Below are 12,092 nucleotides of genomic sequence, written 5' to 3' on the forward strand. Positions count from 1 at the left end.
CTTGCTTTCTTTCCATTCATTACACTCCTCTCTCATTCATCTTTGTTTGTTGAGGACTTCAGGTTATAAAGCAATTTTATTTAGAAGAGTAATATCCTTTTATTGACTGGGTGTGGAAAGATGAATGAGGGAAGCATGTTGGAGTTAGCAGTGCAGGCCAGTGAGTTAGGATGGGAAAAGCAAAAGAGCTTCCTATTCCTACTTTAGTTTAGCATGTGGGTAATGTCTCTTGCCGCTCCTTTTAAGAGGTACAGTCCAACTCGGCCACTAGTACTACAGTGGGCAGACATTGGAAAACACCTAAGCATAATATCCACATATTCCTTTTAAAAGTTATTTTTTTCTGTGCATGTTTCTAGTAACTACATCTAAGCCTTATTGCCAAATGAGCGTTGACCTTTGGTGTCCATGGCTTGCTCAGAATTGGACACATTTGTTTATTTCAGCTCATGAATGCTTCACCTTCCGCGGATCCATGTGTATGTCCCATCCTAATTTACAGTGCATTATTAAGCCCAGATGAAGGAAGTTCTCTCCCTGTGTAGGGCAGTTGAAATTTGGATGCCATTCTTGAGAAAAATTCCCTACATCAGGACCATTTGATCTCTTACAGTTTATTGCTAACTTGTTTTCATTTGTTAATCTCTGGATTGAAAGGTATGTTTTGCTGTGCTTTCAGGGATTTAGTTATTAGAACAGAATCCTCATATAAAGGGGTTACTGTCTTTCCAGTCAAATAGTCTGTACATTTCATGCATACTAAATGTGTTTTGTAGATAATTTGTATTTCGATGGCTGGTTGTCTCCAGGTAGCCCCATTTAACATGGGCAGCTGGTGAATCTCAAAAGTTCTGATTTAATGTGATCAATCTTTTTCAGTCCTCCGCCGTGAAAACTCTGGGGATCAAACTTAACAACCAACTCACTATGCACTCCCAGGTTAGCTCTGTGGTTTCTTCCTCCTTTCTCTCACTCCGCACTATCCGCAAAGTTTCACGTTTCTTTTCTTTTTCCGCCCTGAAACTCATTGTCCTGGCGATGCTAATCTCTCGCCTAGATTACGGCAACGCGTTATACTGTGGCATGCCTGCCTACAGTATGCGACGACTACAGTTGGTCCAAAACCAGGCTGCCCGCCTGGTCCACAATCAGGCCAAATTCCACCATGTCACCCCGCTCCTAAAGTCCTTGCACTGGCTCCCTATTCGTGAAAGAGTTCAGTTCAAGTTAGGATGCATTACCTTTCAGGCCCGAGCTGGCGTAGCCCCTGCCTTCATCACCTCGGAAATCAAAGCCTACGCCCCCGCCAGAGAATTGCGTTCATCCACTCAACATTTGCTGACAGTTCCCCGCTTCAGGTGCAAAACGTGGGGGGGGCACGACATTTTCCACACTTGCCCCTGCCTTTTGGAACTCTCTTCCCGCCCACCTTAAATCTTCCACTCTTTATCCTCAGTTTCGTAAGGTGCTCAAAACCTTGCTCTTTTCACAAGCCTTCCCATCATAATTGCCCTATCTCCCCCCCTCCTCCCTCCCCCTCCTACCCCCCTTGAGCTCTGCTTCTGCACAGCGCCATGAAACCGCCAGGGGTACGTGCGCTTTACAAATGTTTTAAACTCAAACTCAATATTGATTTATCTGCTAACTTCTGTTCTTGAAGCAGGTAGGTTGGCCCCCAGGGCAATACCTTAATGTAATTATGGTTTGACAGAATTTGTGTCTTTCAAAGAGATAGTCTCTTGGCTGTTGGGGTATGGCAAGGCAACGCTAAAAATTGCAGTCCCTTACCACTCTCATAATCTGCTTTATGGGTAATTCATAGTAAAGTAGAATCTTAAATTTGCCAATACTCTAGAATCAAAAGTACTTTCCTAGTCCCTGAGACCGGTTGATGAGTGGCAGAAGGGACCGCCACACCCCCTGTTTAACCGCATGCGTGCGGCGGCTTTTTTTGCGCTGTGCGGCGTTTTTGAAAACACCGCGTCACATGACGAGCTGAGCTCGTCATGAGCATGCGAGCGCCGCATCTCATGACGAGCTCAGCTCGTCATGAGCATGGAAGGGGTTAAGGATCTGGTTTCGAAATATTCAAGGTTATCCAGCTTTCAATCTTTCTCAGTCATGTCTAAAGCTGCACCTTAACTAGCTACATTTTGTTTAACAATAGGGAATGCAACAGGGCTGATCATTGCAAATCCTCACAACTAAGGCTCTTATTATGAATGGCCCGAAAATTGGTGAGTGACCGATAAAGTCCAACTCCACTGAATCAGAATTTAAAGGGTGCGATAAATACCACACAGTTGCACACTTTGGGGGTATAACATGCACATTCTGGTGCTTACTATACCAAAGTGTGTATGTTCTAATCAATTGTCATTTTTCTTCTCATACTTATTGGCAGGTTTGACCTATCCATTTCTATCTCTAAACTTATAAATGCGATATGTGTGGGAACAGCAGTTACTGCACATATCTTATTTAAATGGGCCTCTCACACTGAGGATCTAAGAGCTCTAGATTTAGAAGAAGTTAACTAATTTCACCTGTTGAATCCTACATACTAACAAGGAGGCTAAGCAGGACTTTACTGAGCCTCGCCACCCACAGTTGTCCAGCAGTATCTCCTGATATGTAGTTTCAAATGCATTTGCAAGTCCAGTTGAAATACGTGGTGCACTGGAGCTATTGCGCAGTGAATGTTGTTTCTGATGTCTAAGTAGGTTTTGTCTTGTGTCTCTTTCTGAACCTGGACTGATGCCCTGCCTCAATATTCTCTTCAACTATTCTTCCTGAAAGGTTATTTGCACAGGCTCAGTCAACACTTCAGATGGTGCATTTTGTCCGCATTACCGCGTGTAAGACATGATTCCATGAAAGGGTTGTATGAAGTACCATTTGGTCTACTTTGGGGTCAGATCTGTGTTGTCTGTGTACCACCGTTATGGCAGTGGTTTTGCATGTTTCTCACTTGTAGTCACACCAAAGAATCCTGGATTTCTTGCATTGAAAAGCTTTTCTGCTTTTTGATGTAGGTTTTTCTGTGACTAGGGTTCCCATTGAATACATATTATTTTGTGAACTTGCTGGATGCACTACTTGAGAAGACCTTTCTTTGATCATAGAGAATCGTTTCTCTCTTGAGTAGGTATTCGACTGTAGGAGTCCTCGCCCTTGTACAGGTGGTTTTTCAGATCTTCTCGGGTCATTTGCTTTCCATGCTTGTTGTTAACACTGCACTGGGACAGGGAGTGGGGATTCACAATATGTTCTGGTTACTGCCTTCAGGGAAATGATAGTCCCAGGATAGTAATTGTCTGCAAAGAACTTAGAATTTGGTGACGTTTCATTTGAGATTTTTCAGAGAGCATCCGAGAAGCCACCTTAGACCTTTCCTTTAACTTCAAGTTTTTAATTGAAGGCAATCTGTGGCACTAAAAGCTTTTTACCTTCTGTGGAAGTCAAGTTCTACTTTTTAAGCCAGCACTTAGCACCCATTTTTTACGTCAACAAGAGGTGGTTTATTAAGTCCTAAACACAACCTATTCATTAAGCAGACTGGCAAAGGGAAAAGCAATGTTTGAGTTGTACAAGACGGGCTTTTCTGCTATTCACAAGTATGTTAAAAACATCCAGACTGAATAGTTCTGTAGGCTCATACCTGCAAATCAGGGGATATTTTCATCATGATTGTCTTTCAAAGATTTGTGCCTAAATGTAGAATTGTTTGCCAACAAGAACTACTCCTAGGACTAAACTGTTTTTACCCATTTCTCAGTGGGGGTAGGGGGAATGTAAGGTGCTGGCATTCGCATCTAGATTCTTTACAATCCTGCTTTAATGGTAAAAAAAAAAATCTTTCTGATGCTGCAGTAAAATATTTTTCATGGTGGCTGTAATGCCGGAAAGCAGCAGTACAAAGTGTCTTTGTCACTGGATTGTCTCGTAAACATTGGACAATTGCACTGTTTTTGGTGGCACCACCATAGAGAATACAAATGCTCATGCAAGGATTAAATGCTCATGCAACCGGTTCAAAGTCTGTATTTTTTTCAAACTTCACACATTCAGAGGTATCTCCAGTGTTTTGCCAATGCTGCAGATTACACTTCAGCTGCAAAGCCAATCCTAATTTTGTTCAACCCATGCTGTGGAATAACCTTTGTCTTTTTTAGGTCGACCATTTGAGACCTCTTGTATATTCTTAATATATACTTATATGTGTATGTACTTTGTGGGCTCTGGAGATCAGCCCTAGGACTTGTCTGTCTTAGGGACTTTTTTTTCTCTTCAACTGCCTCGATTTAACTGTCTTGATAGAAAACGACCAGTAGAAGTCAGTAAAATACCAGAATTGCTTCCTGCTGAGGGACTTTCTTTTTATTTTTCTGGCAGCTTCCTCTATTTAACTTTCTTGATACAAAACGACCAGCAGAGGTCCGTTAAATACCAGAATCACTTTAGCACTCTCTAGATTCCAGTCATTAGAAATTGTTTTCCAAGAGCACCCATAGACAATAATAATTTTTTCAAATCTTGTACTGTCCGTGATATGACCCCCCGAAGGCCCTGATTTTATATTGAAAACAGAGCTTTGGACTATACCATTTCCTGCTGAAAGGCAATATTTCTCCTCATGTGTTCCCATACCTGGTGTGGCACGCAGTTTGGTGCTTACTTTCCCTCCATGTTAAAGAACAGTAGATGTTTTAGCACCCAGGCTAATGTGCTGCATAGCTAAATACATATAAGGTAAGGTCCCAAAGGCGAGACCGATTGCATTGAAAATGCTTGTTTATGTTGTTATTTTTCTAATAAACTGAAAGGACAGCATTCAACATTATGTTGATCATATTGCACTGTTTCTTGCAATAATACACCTTGCAGCCTTTCATCAAGTACGGATGTGCAGCAATTAATTGTACCCATGACATCTTTGCATCCCATTCTCTACTGCAGCTCATAGTCCCTCCCACAACCCACCCAATTCCTGCTGTCCATCTTACTGCAGTGACATACCTGTCCCAATTTTCCTCCTAATATGAGCCCTGGCTATCTTTCTTCTCCCTCCAGATCTATGCAAATTTTTTCAGGCAATATCTGTTTTCATACACAACCTTTTCAGCCCTCATTTACAATTCATGTTGTCACACTAAGAATCTGGCACCTCTTGGATTTCCCACAGTCTGGCAGCGTACCTCATCATTCCGACCAGCCTAGTGTCAAAGAATATATCTTTCCATTCTTCAGTGGGATGTTATCACCTAAGAGCCCCATCAATGCTAGTCGTGCTGTCAGCTCAATGGAGGGTTAATCACCTCAGATAGCCACTCCCTCACTCTGTCCCAGCATCCTTCACCTCTGTGCATTCCCTTAGCATATGTCAGAACGTTCCTTCACCTTCCCACGCCCTCTGGCTTTTGCACCCATGATACTATAAGAACACTGCAGTTATTTGCTTGTGTAATGAGCACAGTGAATGATTTTTAACTCAACCAGCTAGATTTTTTCTCGTATAGGACACCTAAATGTTTTTTCCCATCTTTCAATGCTTTTTCACAGACTTTTTCTTTATCTTCCAATGTGCCACTATTCGTCTTAACCAGGTTTCTCAATTCTATACCATAGCCATGTTTTAGAGCAACATTTTATATGCTTTGGATCTCACTTTATTCTTGCTACTTCCTTGGCCCTGAGAAGGATGGGGTGGACTCAAACCTATTCTAGACATCTGGCCATTGAATTCCTTTCTGCTTAAAGACGAATACAAAATGCTCACACTGACTCCGATGCTGTCTGCTCTGAACACAGGATACTTTATGGTGTAGTTGGTCTTCGAGGACCCGTATTTCCATATGTGTGTCCTGCAGTTCCACAGGTGTTGCCCTCATTAAAGCTCTTTGTGGTGGATTCTTTGTCTAACTTCATATTTTTCAGTGTCATCCCCCTTCCCCATTCTGTGTAGTGGTCTCTTTAGAGATGAGCACAATGTTGCCAACAAATTGTTTAACGCTGCACTTTTGCAGGCATAGAATGAGGTCGATGAATGTCATTGCACAGGGATAGCCTTATGTGTGTGTCTGCTTCTTTACTCCCTGAGCAGTATGAGGTCCACTTTGCTGCTGACCCCACCTACTGACCTGTGGGAGCCCTATTAAGATTTTTTAGATATAATCTGGCATAGTGAATGTTCTAAAGGTGAAGACTCTGCGGTTAGAGCATTCACCAAAGAGAGCATTACCGAAGGTAAGTAACTTGTTCATCTCTTGCCAACTAAATGAGTTTCTTATAGCATCTTGAGCCATAATACCATCTGTACCACGATTCCCTTCCTTATAATCTTGCCTAGCCTCTTCACATTCCAGGATAGGAATTTAAGTCTAAACCCCTCCCCACCCCCCCCCCCCCACTCCAGGTATGCTTTCAATGTAATATTTAACTGTGTCCCTGATATGGCAGAACATGCTTTGACCCTGCCCAGGCAACTCTTACATCTGTGAACCTCAATATAACCACCCACCACGCATTCTTGTGCTGCAGGCTCCAAAGTGACCCCCCCCCCCCAGTTGCCAAGATACTTGTTGCCCAAAAGCAAACACACCATGCCTCCAGTGTATAGTATGCAACAGCTCACTCACACTTCCACACTTTAATATTTACAGCCTCAAACATTCACCTCTTGCTGCTCTACCTACCTAAAATTTTGGAACGTTAGTATTCTGCCACCTTCCACCCCTAGGGGGCTGCCAGACCCCTTGCTGGTTGCAGGATTGCATGCATGTCTCATTGTGGTTAAGGATCTGTGTGATGAGGCGCTCCAGTTCTGGCATGGTGCACCATTTTGTATGTAGAAGGAAGAAAGATCCTTGTGCTGGAGTGCCTTAATGATAATGCATTCAACAAAAAGTTCTACTCAATGTTCCTTTGCTCTCACAGGGACGCCCACTGCTGTGAGTGGTGATCAGTCTGCTTCACCGCTAGTCCCCGCCAAAAACAGTGCCGGACATTTGAGCTTTCGGATGATGAAGGATTTGAAATGTTGGGCTGGGAACACACCTTCAACAGCCCTTCACCACAAACCTCCTAAATCTCTCCCCTCCACTCCCTTCTCCCATGAATAATCTTTGTTGAAGTCTTTGAGGTTTTTGGTCAGCTACATCCCAGTTTGATGCCTTTTCTTGTTTTGTAGTCAAGAGTTAGAAGTGTTGAGACATAATTGTAAAGCCCAGATTATGAAACTCAATGACTCTTGCACCCTTGGTCCTACTTCCCTCCTTCTTCTGGACACTCTAATAGCATTTAATGTTAATGGAGAAAAAATAACGAACCTGGTCAAAGGTGCAGGGGCAGTTGCAGGATGTTGCAAGGGATGTGAGCTTCAGGTTTCCATCGTTTTGTTTTCTTCTTTACTGTTTCAGTAGAGGGCAGTTGTAAACTAAGGCATGTAAGAGTATCTAAACTGAAGTGTGTAATGTGCACTTGAATTTAACATGTTTTGTTAATGCTGCAACAACTACAGTTTCCAGACTGAGAAACGGGGGATTAGGGGTGGCCCTTGTATGCAAGTGTATAATCAGCTGTTTTGGTTGCACAGCCACCCTAAGTTTACAGCCTTCACAATTCTGTATACTGAAGGAAAACACATGGCTGTATTCTACTATTAATTTAACTCTGCTTCAAGATCATTCTCCACCTCTGAGTTCATAGTACAGCTGATTTCCTGATATTTGCTCAAAATTATTAATGAGGATAGAGTTAGAGATGCTGATTAACATATCAACTTCTGTGTGGATTTAAACTTGTGTATGCAACTCAGTTTAGTACTAAAGCTAATTCTGCTTATTTTGTCATGTACTAACTTAGGTTAGAGGTGAAAAGGGATTAACAGTTGATTGATCACCAAATTTCATCGGTATATAGCAGAAAGGTTTGCTCTTTAGAGAAACTTTCTCCACAGAAAATAATTTTACAGTGTGGAGAAAATATTTCCTGCTTTGTTAGGATAGTCGTTGATGGTCATAAATGTTTGAATGGTCTCCCTCTCTCTCTTTGGATCCAGAGCACTGTACCATAGATATGATGTTCATACATGCAACACATGGCTTGAAGAATTCAGTGTCCATAGGATGAAAGAGAGCACCCTTTAGTGATCTATCAAGTCAAAAGGCTCATCCTGATAACGTTTTAAAACTACATTTTAACATCTTAGATGCAAAGGCATGTTAAAATGTGAAACGGTGTTGGTAAAATGTAAATTGATAGATATATCCTCTAAACATTAGTGAAAATAGTAATTTCCCTTTAAAAGCTCTTGTAGGTCCCTTTACCCATGATGCTTTATGAGTTTTTATATAGCGCAAACTTTACCGAAGGTGTCGGAGTGCTTTACAATAGAACCAGTTATCTTACATAAGGACTTCTGAGTACATGAATTGGGTAAAAGATACAAATAGATAAACTCTAAATTCACATAAGAACGGTAGTAAGTACATAAGCCTACTACAGATACTAGTTAGTTACATATATACAAGTTACAAATTCACTCAAGGTTCAATTTTAAGAAAAGTTGAAGCGATTAGCATTGACAAATGTATATTACATATTTACACAGCATGATCTCACCATTGCTGGTGTTCTTGCTTTAAACCCGACCTTCAGGAGGATGTTGCACTCTTGGGCGGTGATCTTGGGCCTGGAGGGATCCTCGAGCTGGTGATGACCAGATGTCCTCCATGCATACATAAGGGGAGCAAACCAGGCTGTAGTGTACGTGCCCCAGGTGGGACAAACTTCCTGGTTGTCCCCTGGCACTGCACCAGGCATCAGATGAGCATCGCAGCTGAATTGCAGAGGTGCGCAGTGACGGTCTCCTCGCCTTCAATATGGCTGCCATATTATATACTATTTATATACTATTTAGTCCACCGGGGCACTCCTCTCGATTCACTGGCCGCTCCCATACAGTCCACGGGCAACATCAGGAGCCAGTTAGCTTGTGCAAATCCCTTAAAATCACTATGGAATTGCCCTTACACTCACCTGTACAGGCCGGGCCCTCCAGGTTCCCATCATTCGGCTGTAGCCTCACCCTCTCACTCCATCACACTTCCAGTTAGTGGCATGTTTTTCACTTTCTTTGACCCCCTCAACTGTTTGGACTCCAGTTTCAAGCTTATCACCAACTTCAGTAATGAGACCACCATCTGAAACACCAGACAAAATGCTAGGAGGAGGCCTTTAATAGCACTGAATTGTCATCCTTTACCAATCAGGCTTATAAAACCAATTATTCAGTTTGAAGATCCTCTTCTCGAAAGACTTCATCCTTTATAATTATCTCCTCTCATAATTGTGTCACGGACAACTACTATGTCTCCACTATGTCTACTAAGACCTAGACGTTCACCTGAGAAAAGAGTTTGTAGAACTCTATCAAGATCTCTGTACTTTGATATGGATGATACCCACTCATACACACCAGCATCTCCAGCTCATGCTTCCTCAGTGGATGACATGAATCCATTCCATGATGACCTAGCAAGAGGTGCATCTAAACTAAATATCCCACTGGAAGCTTCTAAGCCAACAGTTTGTCATCCTCAAGAATCTGCAATCTCAAGCCGCTCTTAAACCTCTGGTCCCAGGACTTTTAGACATAGACCAAGAGAAATATGTGATGCCTTCGACAATTAAATCTGCCACTCCAAGGTTTTTAAAGAAATACAAGCCTCACAACAGGATCTAGATTTTTTTTTTAAGGTGATCTCCAATCGCTTCTGTCAAGTGGAGAAATGCTTCAGCCCAAGAACCATCTGCTCCTCCTAAAACTAGCATTGGCATTGCCAATAGGTCTCGCTTGTGGGACCTTATAAGTATTTAGTTTTGCAGCACAATATCCTTGGTGCAACAAGGATATTGTGCTGCAAAACTAAATACTTATTTTAAACTAAATACTTGTTTTAATTGTTAACTAATTACATGTGACGGAGCTTATGCGAACGAGGGTTGTCACTGTGTACATATTTTAAAATGAAGGGTTAACCATAGACTTCATTGAATGTATGACTTGATTGAATTCGTTTTCGGCGTAATATGCGCCTCAAATGTAGTTTTTAATTTGAAGAGAAGGAATAACACGTTGGCGCTACAACAAGGGCTTTTAAGGAATGAAGTGAAGGTCACATGATCGGCATCGACCGGTAGGTTAGAAGGCATGTCTGTAAGCCTGCGTTTGGTTGTTCAAATAGACTGCGAGCGCTCAGTACGGGTGAGAGCGGAGTGAGTAAGCCAGACGCTAACTAGCGAACAGTAAGCGGGAGCAACTAGCCTGGCGGGTGGCAGCGTGAGATAGATGGTATAAATGAGGATGCGAGAAGCGGCCATCTTGAGCAGGGAATAATATTTAGCGTAACCGGTAGAAGAGCGGCAGAACACAACATGGTACACATTTTAGGCATTTTAACCCCTTTCATGTTAAGACTTACTGTTTGACTGACAGGGCAGCGCCCAACTTCTAAAAAGAAACAGAGGAGTTCAAGAAAATGAATAAATAAATAAATAACTCCCCAAACAAGATCACACACGCTGGGGAGACATAAGACAAGGGAGAGAACAACACGAGTGGTGGGGGAACGCACGCACGGAGACAAAGTGAAAAAAAAAACAACACGTACCTGATAAACGCAGAGCGGCCGGGAAACTGAAAGTACGGCCGGCCTGTGGCCGGCCATGAATAATTAGGGGCGGAGAAGCCCTTTGATGTGCTGTGCTGCGTGAATGCGCGTTCGTGTTTGATCACGTGGTTCACGTGAACTTCAAGAAAACGCCAGCTGAAAGCCCTTAGTTTCACGAGGATTTTGCCGACTTGAATTCTCGCTCTGCTCAATGCGCTTGACGCGCATCGATAGGTCGCGAGACCTAAAAACGATGGCAAGAAAAGGGATTTGGCAGGCAAAAATATTTGTGGTAGAGATAAAAATGCCGGCAACCCTGCTCTCTTGGGTCATTAACCGATGGACATCATGGAGTGTATGAAGACCTTTGTATATGATTTTTGGAAGCATCATCCGCTGGATTTGTTAGAACTATCATGCTCAAGTTCACTCTTTTCAAACCAAGTTGGTAGTGCAGCAGTAGTAGACTCGGTAGATCTGGCATCTACTTCTTACTGTCATGGTGTAGCAATCAGAAGGTCTTCTTGGCTTCTCTTGGCTTTTTTAAAACCAGGCGCACAACTAAAAGTTAAGAAAAATAGGCCTTCAGATGATCAGAAATCTCAATTGCTTACTTTTCCAAGACTGACCCGATTAGGGGCTGATCTGGAAACAATAAAGCTAAAGTGTAGCCTTTGGAGGAGAGCGTATTCTCAATATAGAAGTGTGACGTAGGGGTCGGGGAAGGGAGGACTCAACCCAAAACGTGTAGTCCACAAGCTCTTTATTGCTAACTGAAAACAGAAGGGGCTTGGCCCAGGGCAAAGTCAATATACACTCAAGGGTTCCTTATCGCCTGTAGGACGTCTTCTTCAGACAAGATGCACCTCAAGGTCACTTTTCTCTCTTCCTGTGGCTCCACGGCTCCGGATGTCAACAGGGAGGAAAGAGACACAGGAGAGCCTCGTTAGTGGCGTGGACAGGGGACACGTAGGAAAGAGGGGAAGGGCAAGTGAGGGATCACCAGGTTCCACCACCGTGTGTACAGCTTCGCTATGAACAGTGCGTGCAGGGCCCCGTGGTTACCCTCGATCTATCCGGTCCCACCCCGTGCAGTAAACAACCCCTGTAGACGCCCTCGTACCTTGGTCAGCCACACTTCTCCCCTGGAAGTGTGGCAGGGCGGCTCGTGGGTCCGGTGGCCTCCTGGCTTGTCGCGTCTCTCCTCAGGTGTAACCGGCGACGTTGCTTCACTCCGTCCGTTGTCCTCTATGTCGGCGTCTTCCTCGCGGGTCGGCGTCTTCCCGTCAGGCAGCGCGCCAGGGTTCATGCCCAGCACTTCCTTATTCTCCGCAGGCCCTGCTGATAGGTCCGTTGGCGATGACGATGTTGCACCGGATAGGCTGACCGGCGGAAGAGACAGGGGACTCCCCCCTGACG

General features: G+C 43.4%; 1 protein-coding gene across 12 annotated transcripts in view; it reads left to right on the forward strand.

The window, feature by feature from the left end:
• ZHX1 (zinc fingers and homeoboxes 1) overlaps positions 1-12,092 on the forward strand; it is a 214,291-nt gene that overhangs the window by 101,545 nt on the left and 100,654 nt on the right. The gene's annotated exons all lie outside the window — the stretch shown is intronic.

Source organism: Lissotriton helveticus, chromosome 4_1 (assembly GCF_964261635.1).
Source record: "Lissotriton helveticus chromosome 4_1, aLisHel1.1, whole genome shotgun sequence".
In the NCBI taxonomy this organism is placed as follows: Eukaryota; Metazoa; Chordata; class Amphibia; order Caudata; family Salamandridae; genus Lissotriton; species Lissotriton helveticus.